The sequence below is a fragment of the Crocodylus siamensis genome, chromosome 2, assembly GCF_052110815.1.
Source record: "Crocodylus siamensis isolate JL-2025a chromosome 2, ASM5211081v1, whole genome shotgun sequence".
Taxonomy (NCBI): Eukaryota; Metazoa; Chordata; order Crocodylia; family Crocodylidae; genus Crocodylus; species Crocodylus siamensis.
Genome location: NC_143396.1, coordinates 197,345,910 through 197,366,911, shown reverse-complemented (window position 1 = coordinate 197,366,911; position 21,002 = coordinate 197,345,910).

The window sequence follows — 21,002 nt, the reverse complement described above, 5'->3', positions numbered from 1 at the left end:
TTTTCTGCGCTACACAGAAGTCAACATTTCAGTAGGCCTCATGGTTACTTGTGAAGCCCTCCAAAAATCAGAAGAGCACGCAGGGCTTTGAATTAGCCATGCAAAACAGCCCCACTGCCCACAGGGCTTTGCAGAATGGTGAAGAAGAGCCCAAATTCTCTCCTCCTTGCCACCAACCCTGCCCTGCACCCTAACAGAGTTACTGGGTGCAGTCATTCAGCATTAGCTTCAACATCAGCTACTGGCACTTCTAATCCCATTCTCCCCTGCTTTATCTTTCATCTGTCAGGGCATTAAGCGCTGGTGGGCTGTGACAGGCAATACTGAAGATACGGGATTGACGTAGGATCTCTGTCAGCTCAGTAGAGCACTCTGCGGGGAAACAATAGCTTCCCTCAGACTGTTCTCAAAGAGCTGTGCTTCCACTAGCCCTCCAGCCCGGGCCGTCAAAACCAGCTCTCTGCCATGACAAGTAAGGCCTTTAAAATCTAGAGACGATGGTAGGCTTGTGACAGCAGTCTGATTTCCAATGCTAGCCCTAGCCTAAATGCCAAATCAAGAACATGACAAGCCACCATCAAAATACTTTGCTCTGTGCCCCTTTGTCCTGCCATGTAATGCCTAATATACATCATAGGGCTGGAGGTCATCTAGTCCAGTGGTTTTCAACCTGTACTCTGTGGGCCGCTGGGGGTCCACAGACAATGACTAAGGAGTCCATGAAAGATTACTATGACCAATCAAAAGTATATGAATATCCACACTTACAACCTAAAGGGATCCATACTTCCATTTGAAATTTCCAAAGAAGTCCACATCTCCATTTGAAATTTTTTAGGAGCCACAAATGAAAAAAGTTTGAAAACCACTGATCTAATTCATCTCCCTGTCTGAGGCAGGATTATCCCTTTCCAAAACATAATCTAAACTCTACATAAGACTACCATCAATCCTGACAACACAGACCTAACACCCTAACCGGCCACAGGTAAAGAAGGGGAACCATGGCAGCCAATGTCCTGCTTCTATAAAATGTCAGGATATGCTCAAGAGATATGCTACGCCCCTGCTACAGAGGAAGCAAAAACACCCACAGTCCATACCAGTCTGACCATGGGATAAAATTCATTCCTGTTGATATATAGGATGTTTGAGAGCAGGCCCAAAAGCCCACAAAGAAAAATACTGCTGAGAGGCCACAAACAGGATAATCATGAGCTCTCTGTATGCAGTATGACAATTGGAATGTGAAATGATAAACAGGGATGGTACAAACTGAACCTACCTTGAACCCACTAGCATAACTAACAGTGCTGAAAAGAAAGTTGCATGTTTGATGATAAGGAAGATGCTTATATGTAAGAACTGCTCAAAGCCTCTTATTGTGTAGCTGTGGAAATTAACTAACAAGACCATAGATAATAGTGTAGAAGTTAACTACAAAGCAGACTCAGTGCTTCAGAGATGCACCTGAAACAACCAAGGATGTAGTCCTCCTCCCTATTACTTAGCATTTCAAAACAAGCATGTAGCCAAAAGCCAGTTTGAACTAATTAGGAGTTTTCTCACACTGATCTGATATCTTGTTTTCTTTCACAGTGGAAAATTCCCACCTGCACGAGTATCTTGCCTTGCGCACTAGAAGTTTCTAACTAACCATGGAGGTTGAGTCAATTAGGTGTAGAATCTGTAATGCAAAACTGTCTATATAAAACGTGCTTACTTGTTATCAAGGGGAGCTGGTTCTTGGAGGAGACAGGCTACTCTTTGTTGTTGTGTGCACGCTTCAATGAAGAGCTTGAGATAAGACCTTGCTGGTGTTGCGTGTCTCTTGCGGTCAGGCAATGGACCTGGCAAGTTGGGGTTCAAGTCCCTGACACTGTCCCCAGATATATTGATCAATTTGACCCTGAGTGGAGGTAGGTAACTGTTGTTACAGTAATTTCTTCAGCTATGTAGCAAATGGTATTGGGGAAAAGTATATTGGGTGCAAATACAGCTTTGTTTTAAAGCAGAGGTTTGTTCCTCCATCTATAGGCCAAAACCAGAGCATGGGACTAGTCCAGGAAACTAATGCCACATGGTCCATGGGGCTGCTTACACAGCTGAAAATTGGGTGGTGGCAGGATTAAAAGCTACAGCTTCAGGAGCTGTGGTAACCACTGCTTCTCCCACTACCTCATTTCTGGCCCCATGGGTCAGATAACATGGCTCCAGCATGGTGGTCCCTCTAGGGCCAGAAATTTGCCAGTGAGAGCCTTGGCAAGTGTAACCCTTGCCAGTACACCAAGTGAGGCAATATGCTGGATTCTGGATCCTCAGGGTACCAGTAGGCCTGGGAGAACCCCCTCAGGCAAGTCTGCTAACTGAAGTGTCCCTTAGAGAGGTATGTCTCTCAACCTCACTACCCAAGAATTTACTTTAAATCCAATAAATAAATGGGTTTCTTTATTATACACAACTATATACAGAAAAGAAATGATTAATCAAGAGACGATATATATCTATAGTTAATAATAAAACCAGCAATTTGAATAGAATTTGCAATTGCAACAATAGATGAATAATTCTATCACACTGGGTGGTCCCACTTGTATCAAACAACCTCAATGATTACATTCACCAGGTTATAACACTTTAGAATAGTTCCCCCACCCTCCCCATAACCCAGGTTGATTTCCCTCTGGCCACACTCCTGTTCCCATAATAATAAATGGCAACACAGCTTTAACTATGACCTACCACTAGATGGCAGAGGGGCTTCTGCTGCTCTCAGGAAGGTGGACTCTTTGCTCTTTCTTGGTAACTCAGCAAGGAAACAAAGTCTCTGATCAGCCACTGCAATAGGCTTCTTTTCTTCAGTTTCCTTCTGAAAGATATACCTCCTGCAAACACTAGGGGTTAAGTGTCCCCTCACACACCCATGCAGATCTGAGATTCTCACAGCCCACTCCCTCTCTGGGCTGTCTCTGTCTCCCAGCACCTCCACATGCAGACGGGATTCCCTCTGCAGGCCTCTGGCCTTGCAGTACAAGCCTTTCCAGCCAAAACAGAGGACTTCCCTCTGTAGGTATCTGACCAGACAGCTTCTCCCAGCTAGCTTAACAACCCCTCCCCACTGTTTCCCTGGGTACCTGTGTCCCTGATTGCACAGCTCCAACCTGGATGGGGAATCAGCTTCTCCTAAGACAACTCAAGCTACCCACTGTTCTGAAGCCTGCTCCCCAGCAAGCGTCATCTCTGTTCCCTCTGCCTGGGGGAAAGGAGGAGCTATCTGCCCCTTTCTTCAGGATGGTGTACCTCACCTACAGCTTCTCTCTCCAGCTGGTTCTCCCTCCCTCAGCTTTTTGACTCCATAGTAAGCCAATCAGAGCCTGGGGTTTGCAATGGGGGCTCTGGTTACCTTCAAATCCTCCAGGAAAAAGCATACTTTCTGCACAGCATACCCTCCATTTGGAAAAGCTATTGCACCCTCTGTAAACTTTTTACCGCCTTTTTTGCAAAGTTATTAGGCACAGCTCACCCACTCAGCTTGCAGCCAAGCAAACTTCTGCAGCTCTTACACTAGTAACACTGCCACTGCTCATCCTACCACTAAATTTCCAACCACATGGGGAGCCCCCGTGAGCTGGATCTAGCCAAACAAGCAGTTTTTTTTCAGCCCATGAAGCTGGTGGCAATTTGGTAGTGGGGGAAGGGGCAGCATTTAGTAGCTGGATTGCAATCACATTGGCAGCAATTTTGGCCTTGGGAAAATTCATGGCCGTGGCCGGGTTGCAAATGGCAGCCCACTTTTGGACTGAGGTATGTTAAAATTTGGCCCATTGCTCCTAAAAGATTGGTAACCCCTCACCTAAAGTAGGGCTCACTGAAGCTACCAGTACCAAGTTATTCTTAAGTAATAGATATCTTAAATATTTTGAGCCTACAGAAATATACTGAGCCTACAGATCAGTTACTTTGGCAACATTTTGATCCAGTTTTATAGTTTGTATTTAAATGTACTATAGTCTTATTTTGATGACTTAACTGTTTCCTGGTGATATTTCCCATACTGTTCAGTTATGTCAGAACTGTCAAGACACTCCCTAGCTTTCTAGGTCTGGCAACAGCAGAGAACTCTTTATTGTCTCGTAAAAAAAAAAGTTTCATTATCTGGAAGATTTACTTTTGTATGAAATGTTTGAAATGTTGGCTTTTCCATATCTACCTTAAATAGTAAAACAAGCTAACTGTCATTTTAAAGTTCATATGTATGTATTTACGAAGATAATAATTGGAATGCTTATGGATATTTTTAAGGTTTATACTGCTGCCTTCTCAGCATTCTGATAATTTTGCAGTGTAGAAAATGGGGGGAGGGGAGGAGAACGAAGTGCAATGTTTCAAAAAACGCACACACAGCAGTCATCAGGGAATGTAACTATCCGTCAAAGAAATATAGTTATAGAAATATAATTCCTTTAAAAATATTCCTATAGATATGCTGCCTTAAAGAAGAGAGAAAACACATTTTCTGTCACTGCAGAGAGTAGGACATGAATCAGTGGCTTCAAGATGCAACAACGTAGGTTTAGATTGGATATCAGGAAAAACTTGTTCACTGTTAGAACAGCATGTCAATGGAACAGACTGCCTAAGGAAGTTGTGCACTCTTCATTATTGGAGGTAGTCAAGAAGAGGTTGGACAGACACTGGTTGAAGGTGATCTAAGAATAGCTATGCCTATTTTCTACTGTGGGTATTTCCCATGTTTGTGTGTTTTACTTGTGGTTGCATGTGGCCAGGAATGGGATTTCTTCCTATCCTGCTGCTACATGTCAGGGTTTTTTAAACCTTCCTCAGAGGAATTGGATGTTGGCTGCAACCAAGGCTGGGGATTTTGACTGAGGAGTGCCAGTGCTCCTCCTGGAACTTAAAACCAGAGGTTCCTGGCTAGGAGGCCCGGTCCCTCCGCTCAGGGTCAGACTAATTGCCATCTTTGGGGTCAGATAGGAATTTTACCCCATGGTCAGATTGGTATGGACTGTGGGAATTTTTACCTTCCTTTGTAGCAGGGGGCATGGTCCTGTTTCTGGGATCTCTTGAGTATATTTTTAACAAACTGCTGCAGAAGGATGTTGGGGGTTTTTGGTGATCTCCCTGCTTACCAGTGGCAGATTAGGATATTATGTCTTGTGGTGGGTCAGGGTTGACTGTATGGGTTTTTTTTTAAGAGAGTAGATAATAGTTTTATATGGGATGGATTGGACAAGGATGGTCTGGCAGGGGATGGATTAGATGACCTCTGGAGGTCCCTTCCAATCCTACTTCTCTATGATTCTATGAATCTCTGACTATTCCAACTTCTGCTTAAATGTTGTTAGCATGAGTTGTATCTTAAATTTTGGGATGAAGTTACATGTTACCCTTGGGCTACACAAAATCTGTGGAATGGTAAGTGGTATTAAAGTGACAACAGCACACAGCACGTTTTACATTAAAAGTTAATACCATTTCTTGCCTGTACAGCTCTGACATGCCACCAGGGGCTGGCAAACAGGGGTGTGGCTAGGAGCCAGGCCACCTGGGCTCTAGCCTTGCTTTAGATGGGGGAGGGGAGATCTGGGAGTGGTGCATCCTGGGATACTGGAGGACTCCATATTCTTTGTTTTATCACCATAGAGCAGGCCAAAGCTACCTTAATATGAGCTAGGTAGTACAGCCGTGAATTAACCCTTACCTGAAGCAGCATAACTTTAAGATGCTCAGGGGGTTTTAAGTGCTCTAGTATAATCTAAGTGTAATGTATAATTTCACTCTTACCTGTAACTACATTTCTATCTCAATAGGCCATTCTAATGTTTAAATACAGAAAAACCTCACTACTCGCGGGTTTGGCATTTGCAGTTTCAAATATTCACAGCGCGCTGAATATTCTCTGTGCAGCGTGATGTCACCTTGTTATAGTGCCAGCATCTGCGGGAGCTCCGTGCTTGCTGCTGCTGCTGGGCTCCCATCACCACGCTCCCACTGCCGACAGTGCAGCTGTGCCACCCCACCAGACGCTGGGAGCACACGCTGTTCATGAATGCAGACAGTGTTCATGAATGCAGTTCAGTATTCGTGGATTTTGCCATTCACGGGGAATCTCCAGAACATATCCCCCGCAAATGGTGAGGATCTCCTGTACAACTTCGAACTCAAGCAAGGTGACTAAGTGGAGATATGGGCTGATCTGAAGCATGATTTTTGTTGTGGTGGGAACAAGGCAACTTGAGTGGTAGCAACTCCTCAACTGCTAATTTGATTGCAGTGTGTAGATCAAGTGTGTTTCTCAGTATAGTAACACTAGCTCAAGCTATAGTGCTTTAAGTGGAGAGACTCAAGGTTCTGACTCAAACTGTTGCAGTGAAGGTAAACCTTAGTTCTTGAGCTGGAGCTTTCTTGCTGTACAGGGCTGCTTTTAAGTTTCTCCAAAGGCTCATGTTGTCAAAACAAGGCATTGCTAATATGAAATAGAATGCAATGATTCAGGCTTAGTTTAATATTAACCATGAAGCTGAAGGGCAAGTATGTAAGTAAGTGTAAATTACTGAGTAATCCATTGCAGACTGTACTGTTCTTTAAGTGACCTGGCAGAATCAATGCACCGGAGACTGAAGGCAAAATCATTTATTTACATTACATTATAGAAACCATTCATTTAATACTTGGGTACTTCAGTTACAAACATTAAAAATAAAAATGACTTGATGCTTAGAAAAATAACTAAAAACCAAAACTCAGTTAGGTAAAATAAACAGGTTTTGTTACATCCTGAGGGCTGCTAAACTCAGGCTTTGGTGCACCACAAAATGCAGTATATTTCAAAACCAGCTGTTCTCAGAAATAATTCAGATATTGGTTATACATCAAGAATAACACAGGAGTCTTCAGTGTGCTTTTTGACTACTGAAATAGACTTTTAGAGGTGGTTTTTCAGACAATTCCTAAGCGTTTCAGGAGTTCCTCTCCAGAGGGCATGTAAAAATGCAGCCTGCTCCACTTATTTATGTGGCCTCTGTGATACATTCAAGTTGTTCAGATTGTAGGCATGTTAAAAAAAAAAAAAAGTTTTTAGGTCTCTCAATTGTAAAGAAATCCTTCTAGAAGTGAACTGAGTATAACCAATGCAATTATGCCTGCTTGAGTTGAAAGAGATCATGAAGTAAAGTGAATTGTTCTGTTAATTTCTAGGGATTAATACCGAAAACTAGGGTTCTGGGGAACTCCAGGGAAACAGCTTGGAAGATCCTTTGTGCAGCCCTTCCTGTTACCACTATCATGTTTCTGTTAAAGTGACTTTGGCAAGGGTTCCCATACAGAGGACTTTGAGTAGTAGCAGAGTCAGCCTGGAAGAAAAGGAAACAGTGATCCAGAGTGGGAGGGTTGTCTTTAACTGTTAACGAGCACAGTGGTAAGCCTCACAGTCATATCAGCAGGTGACTTATGAGTGACCCAGTTACTACATAGAGTTTAAATTCTTTTCTTAATCTTTGTGTAGTCTTCCCGCTGACATTGGAGTTCTGTGGCTTGAAAGGCAAATATAGTCTTAAATTTATATCTCCTGCAGAGCATAATTAAGAATAGAATTTGTCTGTCTGTATGAAATAGGTTCAATTCCCTCTAAAAAGACAGTTGGGTTCTGTGTATCGAACCTTTTGTGTGTCCATGTTTTGCCAAAGCAATTCGGCCTAGGTTGCCCATTGGGCTTGTTGCAGTTCCTAGACTCTCAGCGGTGACTCCTTATATCATCTCTGGTTCCCAAAAAGGCTACAGTTGCTTCTTTCTAATGCTGACTATTTTCTTGTCATTGATACTTTCAGCACCCTGAGACTTAACTACTAGAATACACTTTATATAGTGAGAGCCTACCCATTCACCTAGAAACTTCATATGATGCAGGACACCCCACTAACAGAATGGGTCCCTGGAAGTATATAATGTGCGCTCAAGTGTTTGTGCTTACTTCCAGTTCATTATGAGGCCCAATTTGAATTATTAGTGATTCCTTTAGTTATGTCAGCACTACAAATGGGTGGAATTTTAAGGCCCGAGTTACTCAGAGTCAGTTTGCACAGTCACAATGGTCTCTTGTGACTTTAAATATAAATAAATCTTGAAACCCAGCCATGTCAAGTGAACCAGGTTATAATACAACTAAAGGGTGTTTATACATGTGCTCCAGGAGGCAGGAGGGGCACTTTAATTGGAGCATCTCCAAGAGCATTAATTAGAGTGGCTCTTGGAACCCCTGTAAAGTGCCCAGAGTGTCACATTTATCAGCATCCTGGTGCTGAGAAATCACAGCAGGGGCACTTTAATGAAAGGTCATTGAACAAGCTTTAGTTAGTGTCCCCCCTGGAGTCTGATGGACTACATTAATTACCATGCTCCAGCAGACTTGATTAATTGAGTCTGCTCCAATGCACAGCCTCGATGCACATGTATAGGCACCCAAAGTATTTTATTTTGCACAATAGACAGGACCTACTTATTTTATAAGACCAGCACATGGCAGGTGCAAAAGCTGCCTAGAGATTTTAAATAGTTTTGGATCATTTGAATCCAAATAGATTTGAATAATGATCAGAAAGAAGTGAAAAAGTTACAACATAAAAAATGTACCATAGCACACAATTGCAGTAATTTATCTCCTTGATATAATCACAAGTAAAATAGTGAATGAATTTGTGGATTCACTGAAGTGAGTGGAAGATTTACCATTTACTACATTAATATTAACATGGTAAAAAACCCACAGGAGCAGGGAAATATTCTCATTGCACAGATGGGGAAAGAGATAAAGGAAGGTTAAAACTGGCATTTTTAAAACTTGGGTTGACTTTAGTGACTTCTCTATACAACCAACCTCTTTAAAAATTAAACTACTTGTATTAATATATCTATGGGTGATTTAAGCATCTAACTTCATGCAAATAAGATTGAAACGCTTGCTTAGGACAATAAAATGAAGTTAGTAACTGGCTCGTGACCATAAAAGGAAGGTGGTAACCAAGCCAGGAACAAGACCTCTCTCTTTATTTTAACTGAAAGACCTTTCCTCTAAACTTTGCTGTGTTTTAGGACAGAGGCAACAGAAAGCAAGATTTTCAAATGCAACTAATAGTGAGGGCTGCCTCAGTGTTTTTTTTTTGTTTTTTTTTTTTTGAGTGCCCAGCTTGAGATTCAAATAGATTTTTACAGCAGATGCACAATGCTTTCTGAAAGCTAGGCTCCTTTAATGTGTCTCCATTGTTATTTTCAAAAACAAGCAAGGGCTTACCTACTATTTTATTTAAGAAACATACACTCATTTGTAAATATGTATCCTATTTTAAGATATCCTTTTGGAAAAATGTGAATTTCCATAGGAGTTTAGCCTAAAAATTAGCATATTTGATTTCATCCCTTTCTTGATACAGCCTTGCAAATAAGCAGATTTTGTCTTACAGTGGGATGATACTTTCAAAGATTTTTCCACAGGAAAAAACCCAAGATTCATTTTCTCAATGGGGCTCTTGCAATATTAAAATATTAAACACAATATGAAAATAAACATTCTTGGCAACAGTTGAGTTTTCCAAGATGTATAGTTCAGACATCATTTGATTTGTTGTTTGTTCGTTTGCTTTTTGTTAAGTCTTGTTCCCTTTTTACTTCTTAATACTCTTCTCCATGCTTTAATAAATAAAACAAAACAAACACAACTGTCCACCTTTTTTGGGAATGCCTCTCTCTCTTCTGGCTGTGCCAGGGAGCATCATTGTGCTGCTGCCAGCCACCATAGACTCTGCATGGATTGGAGAGGTTGCATAAATGATCTCAATTTTGGTATTTCCTAATTTTTGAGTGCCTGACTACAACCAGAGTAACATCATTTTCACTCTTTTATGCATATTAAAATATGTTTTATTGCTACCGCAGGCTAATCAAACTTTTTCTTCCATTTTTAAAAACATTGTATTTTGGCCAATGTTTATTTTCATGTGATCACTAATCCAGCAGATGTCAGACTAACATAGCTACAGCAAAAACTCCTGGAAAGTGTGAGGGAGAAGCCAAGCACGTTCTTGACAACAGTCCATCAGGGAAAATGGAATCATAACAACTTCTGGTGCTTGTATGTCTTGATTCCAGGACTCTATCCTTCAATATTATATCAAATGCAACTTTCTATGGATCCTACCATCAGCTGTGCCCTGCTAAGATGGATCACATGTCAAGTATTAAAACTATGTTTTATTTCAGAGAGTCATTTGCAGGCATGGTTCTAAAACATTTGTTCTCAAGATCAGATGAAGTGAAAGTAGAAAGCAGAGAGACATGTGAAAGAGGACAGGAGATTTAAAGGCAGAATGTAAGTAACAGAAGGAACAGCTTCCTCATATTAGCATAGGTTCAGCAATATTCATTGTCTACCAATTCAAACAGAGAACAAAGCATGAGGCAGAGCAGTACATATTTGTATTTCGTGTCATACAGTTTTGACTATCAAATATCAGTCTAGTTTGCTTACTGGTAAGTACTGGCTCAGTTTAAAAAACATACAAGTAAAACTTCAAAAACAAAACAACACATTGCCTATTTATTTTTTAATTTATGTATTGAGGGAACCCATGCAAAAGTTTATCAACCACTGAATGATCAGGAATGGCTTTTAAGTCCATTTGTTTCTACAGATCCTAGTGAGTACAGGAATTATAGGGAATGAGGAGTCTTGATATCATAGACAATACATTTAGTGTTGCCTGAGTTATTCCTGTGCGTTTTATAGTCAAGTTGAAAAACATTCAACTACTGCATGACTTGGGTGGATAAGTACATTTTAGAGCCATTAAATATTTTGTATTTTTATAATATAGACAACATAGAAACTCCCGTTCATAATAGGGACCAAGTTTTGTAGCTGTTTCATGTAAAACTTTAGTTTCTTAAATTGGAGCTCTGCAGAGGATTCAGGTTCTGTGCATATGTAGTCTAGAGATCAGGAAGGTGAAAGTGGCCAATCAACCAGTCTGGTGATGTGGGTGGGCTATGCAACTATGGTATTTGATAGTTCACTGAAAACCCCAGCTCATGGAAACATTGTTTACCTAGGAACTCACTTTTTTTTTTTTCTTTTTAAGAGTAAGTTTTTAGTCCTTATGAGCTAAAACTTGAAAATGTGGGTAAAAGCTTGAAGGACTTGAGTCCATTCTAAAATCTCAGAAACTCCAAAACAAAGAATTTATTTCTTTACAATTTCATGAGTTTGGGGATATTAGTTCATGGTGTTTGAATGTTTGGGATTTGGCAATATTGTTGACAGTGCCCTACATAGACAGGAATAGCAGTCGTTCGCACCGTTTGCATGGGGTACTGGAACCTCTTGATCTACAGACAAGCAGATCTATAGCCTCTCCCTTGAGAGTTTTTAATCTCTTATGACCTTAGTCTAAATTTAGGCTAACTTTGTACATCTTGGCATAACAGTTCACGTGAGTAGTCCCTTTGGATTTAGGAAAGTATAGCTGAAAGAGACCTTGCAAATTTACTGATGCAGATTGTAAAGTTACTTTTGCAAAGTGTAAACCCCTTGAATCAGAGTGTACATTTATACTTGCTTATAAAAGGTCTTCCTGAGGAATAAGTTGACTATAGATCTGTGGCTTATAAATACATGATAAATACAAATGGAATGTTACCATGAAAATCTAGGCTTTGTAAAGACTAATACTGCATTTTCACTAGAAAAGGGTGTATTTTAAGAATACGCTAATGTGACTTTGACTAGTAAAGACTTGGCAACAAGTTGGGTGCTAGATCATGTTGAGTAGCACAATCTAATGCTTTCTAAAATATAATCAAAGCAGGATTTAGTGAGACCATTGTAACATATACTGAAGTATAACAAGCTTCTTTCTTGACTACAGGAGTGTCGATTGTAGCCGTGTTGGTCTAAGGACACGGGCAGATAGGGTTCTTTACGTGAATCTGATATCTTTTATTAGACCAACTTAGATAGTCTAGTCTTTCTTGACTAGAATTTTAGAAGATACCACTTAGCTCAAGATATTTACAAGGCACCATCACAGCTGTAACTTAGTCAAAACATGATCTCAGTGGTAGAATAAAACTCAACTTGTCAACAAGTTACTGAAGGGCTTGGCTATTGTTAGGCAACCTCCACTAACTACATATTGACCATGCCTAAAACAAAACCTCTATCAAGATTCATCCCAATTTATACTTGTGCATTTATTAAATATTTATATATAATTTTTTAGCAGTGTTTAACAAATGTTTAAACAAGTATTTGCACTGGAAAAGACATGCCAAAAACAAACAAAAAAAAAAAAGTCACAAGAACAGTGAGTTCAAAGGGTGAATATCCCAGGGGTTATGCTTGTGGTTTGGTCCTCATATTCAAGCAAAACTTCATAGATCTAATGCTAACAACTATACAAGTTTCCCTTGCTTTATGCAGTAGATGCATTCCTGAAAAGCTGCACATAATTTGAATTCACATAAAGGGAATTGTTACTTTTACAAGGTAACAAATAGGGATACATTCCAAGGTAAGTGTGCTGGGGCTAGGGTGGTGCTGGGCTCTTCCTGGTAGGGGGCTGGGTTGGGTGGCGGTGGCACTAGGAGGGGGCAATGGGGAGCTGCAGCCACCTCAGAATTTGCTGTAGCCTCCCTGACCCCTTTCCTAGTGCTATTGCCAACTTCTCTGAGTGCAGCATGGCCCAATCCTCCCCCCCCGCCCGCCAAGAAGAGCCCGGCCCCAGGGGCTGGGGTGAGTGGGGCCTCGATCTGCCCCCCTGCTGGTGGAGGGAGTAGGACTGGGACTGGGGCTAGGGCCTGGCCCCAGACCACAGTGGCAGCCTATTGCAGCAGACGCCACACCCCTCATCCCATGTGCCACCCCAGCTGTGCAGTGCCTGCCTCTGTCCCTGCCCCAGCCCCTCCCTCACCATCTGCGGGGGCACAGATCAAGGCTCCACTCACCCCAGCCCCTCCTTGTGTCCTGATCCCTCCCTCACCGCTGGGGCTTTGATCTGCCCCCCTGCCCACAGCCCTTTTCCCTCCCCCCACAGACTTACCTGCTGCCGATCACATAAGAGTGAGTTTACCTCATATATAATGAATTTGGGGTATAAAAAGAGTCATCGCATAAGAGCAAATTTACAGAACCTGCATAAAGCAAGGGAAACCTGTAGCTGATCCCTACCAGAAGCAGTCCATCTTCATATTCCTCTGTTCAGTACCTGTGATACTAATCTGCTTGCATAGGATCTATTTATGATGCTTGAAACTGATGCCGATTCATTGGCCATATGAACACACCAGAACCTTGGTGCAGCCAAGGACTGGAGTGAGAAAAACCCATCACATTAAAGAGTACAAAGAATGTGGTCAAACTGTAAAGATTGATCTAGCTGCAACAAACCATAGGATCAAGTAGACTAGACAGCTTCGTAGGAAAAGGATAATGAGGCCCAAGATAGGCTACTGGGAGATGAGGGGCAAAAATAAGGGAAGTGGTGGTGCCCCAGGAACCAGTTGGTTTTGTGCTGAAATGGATTGTGCACTGTTCCCTCAGGTGAGCCCATTTTGACATGAACCAATCAGCAAAGCTGGGATGGATTTGGAACCTGGAGGTGTACAAAGGTGTTACCCAAGCTTCAGTAAACAACCAGCAAGAAGAGGAAGAGGTAAATGGGTAATAGCCTCATCTTGGGAGATGACTTCAGTTCTTGGTCACAGGTCCTGTTTCCTTATATATTCCATGAATAATACAGTAGAAAGTTTTCTACACTAAAGAAGCAGGGAAGAACTTGGCCTATCACATCAGGGAGACAGAGCCTGACATCTTTGGTATTATTTTGAAAGTTTATTACAAAATACTTGGTTAGGTTCTTAAGTTATAATCCTAGCCACAGATTCAATGTGACAATGCTATTAGACTTGTCCATACATGTGCTGGTTCTCTCTTTCCCAATCACAGTGTTCAAGATGGTGGATAAGCAAAGGGAGAGATGTACATTGGCACTTTACAGTGACTGAACTAAGTAGCTTTTTAATAAAAAAATAAATTAATGTAAGATTTCTAGTTTCACTTTGCCCAAAACCTCTAGAAGTGGCAATAAAACTAAGCTCATAGGCATTCACGGTCATTTAGGTCACTTGAAATTCTGTCACTAGTTCCACAGTCAGTTTGTTACTGATCAAATTTTTGCCATATATAATATAGCAGTTTTACTTGGCAGAATATCTATGTGTTCTTTGATGGTCCTTGGTAAGGCAAGCATACCTCTGCTCTTACTTGTGTTCACAGTCCTGCCTGGGCACTTATCAGTTCTCTTTTGGTAAATGAAGAGTTTCATCCATGGTGCGTGGAATAAGTTCTCCTCCTCTTAGTTTATAATCTGAAGCACTGCATTGTTTTTCCAAGGTTGCAGCAGCCTAAAAAGGTGCATCATCATCACTGCTGCTATCACGTCCATAAGTAACTAGTCACTCACTCCCCAAAAATGTTTTGGATGGCTGGAAGGTAAAATTGAATTAAAACTAATGCAAGAAGGAGTTCTGTAAAAACCTCAAGGCAGAAGTTATGGCAGAATGAAAATACAAGATAGTTAGTGTTATTCTGAGGTTAAAAAAATGTTACTCTTCTGCATTTTACTTGCGTTTCCCCGTGCTAAGAATACAATTGTTTGAACTCAAGCACAGCCACCAGTTTTTTCCCCCAAATCTGTCGGGAACAAGAGAAACAGTTGTGGGTTACTTAAAGGATAACTTGGCAGGGTTGCACAGGGACATATTCAAGAAACTGGAAAATGGTGAGCCATGGGATTACCATACACTATACTATAGTGTATGCAGAAGGGTTCTTGGGAGAGCCAGCCAAAGGGCCATCGATCAACACATCCTCAGCAGTATGAGCTCCACCCTATATCAAATCAAGTGCACTAGAAAGACAGCAGGCACACTGATCTGCACAGTCCTGATAAGTGATGAGGTTTCATCTGTGTTGTATGTTTGTGCATATTTTCCACCAATTTAGGACAGCTGATTTGCCCATTTTTTAAAGAACAATGCATTTTAATTAAAGCAAAGAGAAAGCATTCTATTTTGTATTATTCACATCAGCATTTGAGTACAAGGTACAGACTTAGTGCATGGTATAACAGCGCAAATGTACTACTCAATTCCATTTTCAGTCCCAATGTATTTAGTATGCAGTTCAAAGATGGAAGCAAGTGGCACAACTAACAGCCTTTGTTGTACCAAGACTCATTTGCTGGTTGTCAGTAGGTGTGTGTAACAGGACCAGCATTCTTGGGATGGCTGTAATGCCTCTGGGGTCATGTGGCTCCTGTCCTGCTCTAGCTTTAGGAACCTCACCCTTCATTTCTGCCAGCCACACCTTGATAATCTTCGTTAATTTTAGAAAGGGAAGCCGCCCAAGGGCCCTGGAGTAAGTCCTGTCCTTCCTTCCTGCCAGTGGATCCTTCTTGGACCCGGATAGTCCCAATATATCCTTCTCACTAGGTGGGCCCTCCTGGCTCATCCATGCCCCAGGGCAACTGCTGCCTTGTGGGCTATTTGCAGCCTCTTACTTCCCCTATGGCCATACCCATGCCTCACAGATGTTGCTGTTTAGTTGCCCTCAGCCTTCCCAGCTTCTGTCCCCTTCTCACTGAGCTTTCTAGCTTCAGCCCACTGTGTTGGTCCTGGCATCTGGGCTCCAGCTCTTGTCTATGTTGTGGTTGGGGCCCTCAGCCCTGGTCTCATACCTCTAGGGCTGTGGGCCACCTGACCTATTTTTGCCTCCCTAGGCAGTGGACCCCTGGCCCTAGTCTTGCTTCTTTAAGGCTTCAGGCCCCTGGCCTTACTTTCTTGCCCTCCTCAGGCTCCTCACCCACTCAGGCTGCAGGCCCCTGGCCCTGGCTTTTGCCCAGCCCTGGACCCCATCTTCAACCTGCTCTAGGAATACATTCTTCCCTGTAACAGGAGGGCCTTCTAGGGGGTTCAGTTTACCTTTGGCCCACCCACCTGTTTCTGGGCCAACTGCCCACCTTTTCATCTGCCACACCTTGTAGTTAATTGATTAATGATCTTAATTAGGCAGGAGGCTGCCCATTTCTTGCCCTAATGCCAGGGGGCACTATCTGCAGCTCTGTTCTTCCCCTATGCCATAGCCCAAGCCTTGCAGATGGTATTTATAAATTCCTCTTTATGTTGGGGTCTCAGCCACTGTGGGCTTACCCCTTTTATCTCTAGCTAGGCCTATCAGCCAAAAAAATCCACTAATCAGGGCTTGACTCCAAGGCTCTAGCTATCAAAAACTCACTTGGGCTCCTGTGCCCTCTCTGGGGGTCCACTCATCCCTGGATACTGCATCCCCACTGGCATTGAGGCCCCCACACTGCAGTGGGCCCCTAATGAGGCTTCCTCTTTTCCCAAATAGCCTGAGCCCAGTCCTCCAGTTATTAACATCCAACTCAAACTATAGGCTTCTATGGCCATATAATGGAAAAATAATAGTAAAGAAATAAGAGAGACAACAGGCCTGCTTACTGTAGATGATCATGCTTCTGGCTCACAGCATGGTACAGTCTTCTGAAGAAGTCTGCAGCTGCCATCACAACACCATAGTCCCTAAAAGCCCCTCTTTCTGCTGCCCCCTGGCCTTCTCCACTCACCATTTATAGGGTTCTGGCCTTCCCCCTTTCTGTCACCTGACTGACTCACAGGGCTTGAACCTTAACCCCTACTTGACCAGCTGGCCGTGACTGGAAGGTTCTGGATTTAAAGGGACCACCCTGTCTCTTGGTAACAGGGCTAGGGTTCCCTGTTACATTCCCCAAACCCAGCAATTTTCTGGTCAGGTGACTCTTCTTGCCACCTGCAGGGGTTTCTTATCAGGGCTTGGGAGCTTACAACTACTGCTCCAGCTCGGTCCTTGGTGCCTGGCTAGGCTCTGCCCTATTGTCCTACTGCAGTGCAGCTACCCCTGCAATAGACACTCCTAGCCTTTGGCATCTAATTGCCTGCTGTCTTACAGCCAGTTTACTTGGGGCAGTGGTCCCTTGACTGGCTGCAGGTATTCCCCTTTTCCTTAATGTGCAGCTCTCTGCCTAGCTAAGTGCTTCATTACTATCTACTCCTTTGCAGCTAACCTCTGTTCACCTGCCTGGACTCTATCTACTGCAAGTTTTTACCTTAAACTAACAGGAATCTTAGGCTCCCTATTACAGTGTGTATCAGCTTATAACGGTCTACAAAGACCTTCCCATTCTGGTATAATTTTACATAAAATTGCATTGTATAAAGCACAGAACATAATGCAGTCACACTGTTAAAGATTTTGGAGTGCAAATGAGTTAATGAGCAACACCATGCTGCTTTCAGTCAGCCAACGGTACCTTCTGTCACCATCTACACTTGTTTAGAGCTGTCTTTTGTCTTGCTGGCACATCTCAGAATTAGGCTTGATCAGATAATACAGAAAGAATATGCTGGGTCACCTAAAATTTTATTTGGCAGAGATGTCTTATTAATGACTGTTACAAGGTGGAGGGAGAGGAACAGTGCTGCCCACACTGGAACTGAATTTACTGAACAAGTTAGCATCATGCATCCCTAATGGGCATCACATATACATGTCTGTGAATATGCTGTGGTGAGATACCTAAGGGTGATGTCCCGGGGAGATGAACCAAGCCCCAGTGTCACGGTGGGCCAGGGTGGCAATTAGACACAAAACAGGCCGGGTTTTTGGTGAGGAGAACTGAGGCACAGAAGCGTATTGGTTTCATGAACAGGGTGAAATTTATTTGACTTACGCTTAGATGCGTAGGAAACAATATCTTCAGTTACAGTAACAACGAATATAACAGAGGGGGTCTGCTGGCCCACGAGGTTCACCGTGAGCGTGCGGCTGCCCACTGTTAGTCCCAGGGTTTGTCAACAGCTCATGAATTGGGAAACAAACAAACAAAGCTGTAACGAGTAGAACGATGTGACGTGACGCCAGTCCCAGATGATGGACAATCAGGTAGTCGGAGAATAATGCCAAGGTCAGGATGCCGAGATGACAAGGTGAAGTTGTAGTGGGATGGTCCAAATCGTAGTTGGTAAGTGGTGAAGATCAGTCGGAAACCAGGAAATCAAAACCGCAATCAATCTAGTAGCACAAAGTGCCAATCAGGGAAGGAGATCAATAGGCCCTAAAGCCTGACTGCGAGACAGTCCCTGAAGCACCAGCCTCTGTCTCCAGTTAGTGCGATCTCCCCCCAGAAGGCGAGGTTCATTAGCCTTAAAAATGAATTTATTAGCCAATCAAATCAATCCTCAAACAGAATGTTCTAGCCAGATTACTTCATGTTACAGAAAGACTGAGCATGCGTCAGATCAGGGCTTGGTTGTTACTGTGCATGAGCAACACAGAAAACTGGGTCATGGTTGATTGACAAGCCCAAAGGTCATAGAAAGGGCAGTTCTGACCCTGTATGGAGCCTTCCACTCTCAGTCAAACTAAGTTCAGGCATTGGCAGCACCTATATTCAGAATTTTGCTTCAACAGGTGAAAGAGTATATTTCCCATTACTATGCTTATTTGTCTGACATCATGGTGGTGGAATAAATGTATGTTTGTATCCCGTCAGTTGGTCCAACACAGATGGGACATTCTATCTGCTCAAACTGCCATAAATATCACTGGTGTCTTTCCAATTTTGACAAAGTTGGGGATAATACAGAATTAGTTACCTCAACATTCCCTGTGCCAACTATAGTTTTTCCATCTCCAAACTGGTTGACTGCCAACAGATCTCAAATTGTCTGAGTTTTTCAGTTTGTAAAGGGCCACAAGATTTCATAGATTTCATAGACATCAGGGCTGGAAGGGACCTCGGGAGATCATTGAGTCCAGCCCCCTGCCCAAAGGGCAGGAAGTCAGCTGGGGTCATAGGATCCCAGCAAGATAAGCATCCAATTTACTCTTCAAGGTGTTCAATGTAGGTGCTTGAACCACCTCCGATGGCAGACTGTTCCAGACCTTGGGGGCTCGGACAGTAAAGAAATTCTTCCTTATGTCCAGCCTGAAACGGTCTTGCAGGAGTTTGTGACCGTTCGACCTCGTCATCCCTTGGGGCGCTCTGGTGAACAAACGTTCCCCCAGATCCTGGTGGTCACCCCTGATACACTTATAGGTGGCCATCAGATCACCCCTGAGCCTACGCTTTTCCAGGCTAAAGAGTCCCATGGCTCTCAGCCTATCATCGTAAGATCTGTTTTCCTGACCTCTGATCGTGCGCGTGGCTCTCCTCTGGACTCTCTCAAGCTTCTCCACATCCTTTTTGAATTGTGGAGCCCAAAACTGGATGCAGTACTCCAGCTGCGGCCTCACCAAGGCCGAGTACAAGGGGAGAATGACGTCCCGGGATCTGTTCGAGACGCATCTATGGATGCAAGCCAGCGTTTTGGTCGCTTTACTAGCCGCAGCATCGCATTGCAGGCTCATGTTCATCTTGTGGTCAATGATGACCCCCAAGTCTCTTTCTTCTGTAGTGCTATCCAACGGAGCACTGCCGAGCCTATAAGGATGCTGCAGGTTTTTCCTCCCAAGGTGGAGAACCTTGCATTTTTCGGTGTTAAACACCACCAGGTTCTCGTCTGCCCATTTGCTGAGCTTGTCCAGGTCAGCCTGGATCACCCACCTATCTTCTGGCGTGGATGCTTTGCCCCAAAGTTTGGTGTCATCGGCGAACTTGGCCAGTCCACTCCTGACTCCAATGTCCACATCGTTAATGAAGATGTTGAACAGTATGGGTCCAAGGACAGAGCCTTGAGGGACCCCACTGGTCACAGGGTACCACGATGAGTGACTGCCATCAATTACAACCCTCTGGGTCCAACCACGGAGCCAATTTCCCAGCCAGCGGATCGTGGTGGAGCCAAGGCCACAACTGGGCAGTTTGGCCAAGAGGTGATCATGGGATACCAGATCAAAAGCTTTTTTGAAGTCAAGATATATGACACCAATCTCTTCTCCCTCGTCCAGGTGATAGGTCACCTGGTCATAGAAGGAAATGAGATTGGTCAAACAAGACCTACCCGCAACAAACCCGTGCTGGCTATTCCTTAGGATGTTAGCCTGGGCCAGTCCATCAAGGATGGCCTCCTTAATAAACTTTTCTAAGATCTTCCCCAGGATAGAAGTCAGGCTAATGGGCCTGTAGTTAGCCGGATCCACTCTCCTCCCTTTCTTGAGGATCAGCACCACATTAGCCTTCTTCCAGTCTTCGGGCACTACACCAGAGCGCCAGGAGTTTTCAAAGATCCGTGCCAGGGGCTGGGCTATGACGCTCGCTATTTCCTTGAGTACCCTGGGGTGCAGGTTGTCAGGGCCAGCTGACTTGAAGGTATCCAGCTTCTCAAGGTGTTCCTTCACGAGGTCAGCATTGATGGAGGGTAGGGGATCCCCCTCACCCAGATTTCCCTGTCCCATAGCAGGCATGGGCATCCTGTGTGACTGATGAAAGACTGACGCAAAGTACCTATTTAATAGGTTGGCTTTTTCCTGGGCGTCAGTTGTCAGTTGCCCCATCTGGTTTAGCAGGGGTCCAACATTGCCCTTGCTTTTTCTCCGGCTCCCCACATATCTGAAAAAGGACTTTTTGTTGTCCTTGATGCCTGAAGCTAGTTGGAGTTCAGTTGCAGCCTTGGCTTTCCTGGTTTGCTCCAAAGAACATGCTTTGGACCATTATTCTCTCTAATTTGGATTCTGTGCCGCTCAAAAGTGCTGGGACGCTCATAGCTTTGTGAGTGTATCTTTTCTCACATGAACATTTTGGATCCACTGCAATTGTTCCACGTTCCACTAAAATGTGGTCCCTCCAGTGTGTGCAGTGGTCTGTATAAAAGTCATCTACCCTTAAAACAATATCAGTTCTGTCCATGTCCATAGAGTTCCATTCAGTTGCTGC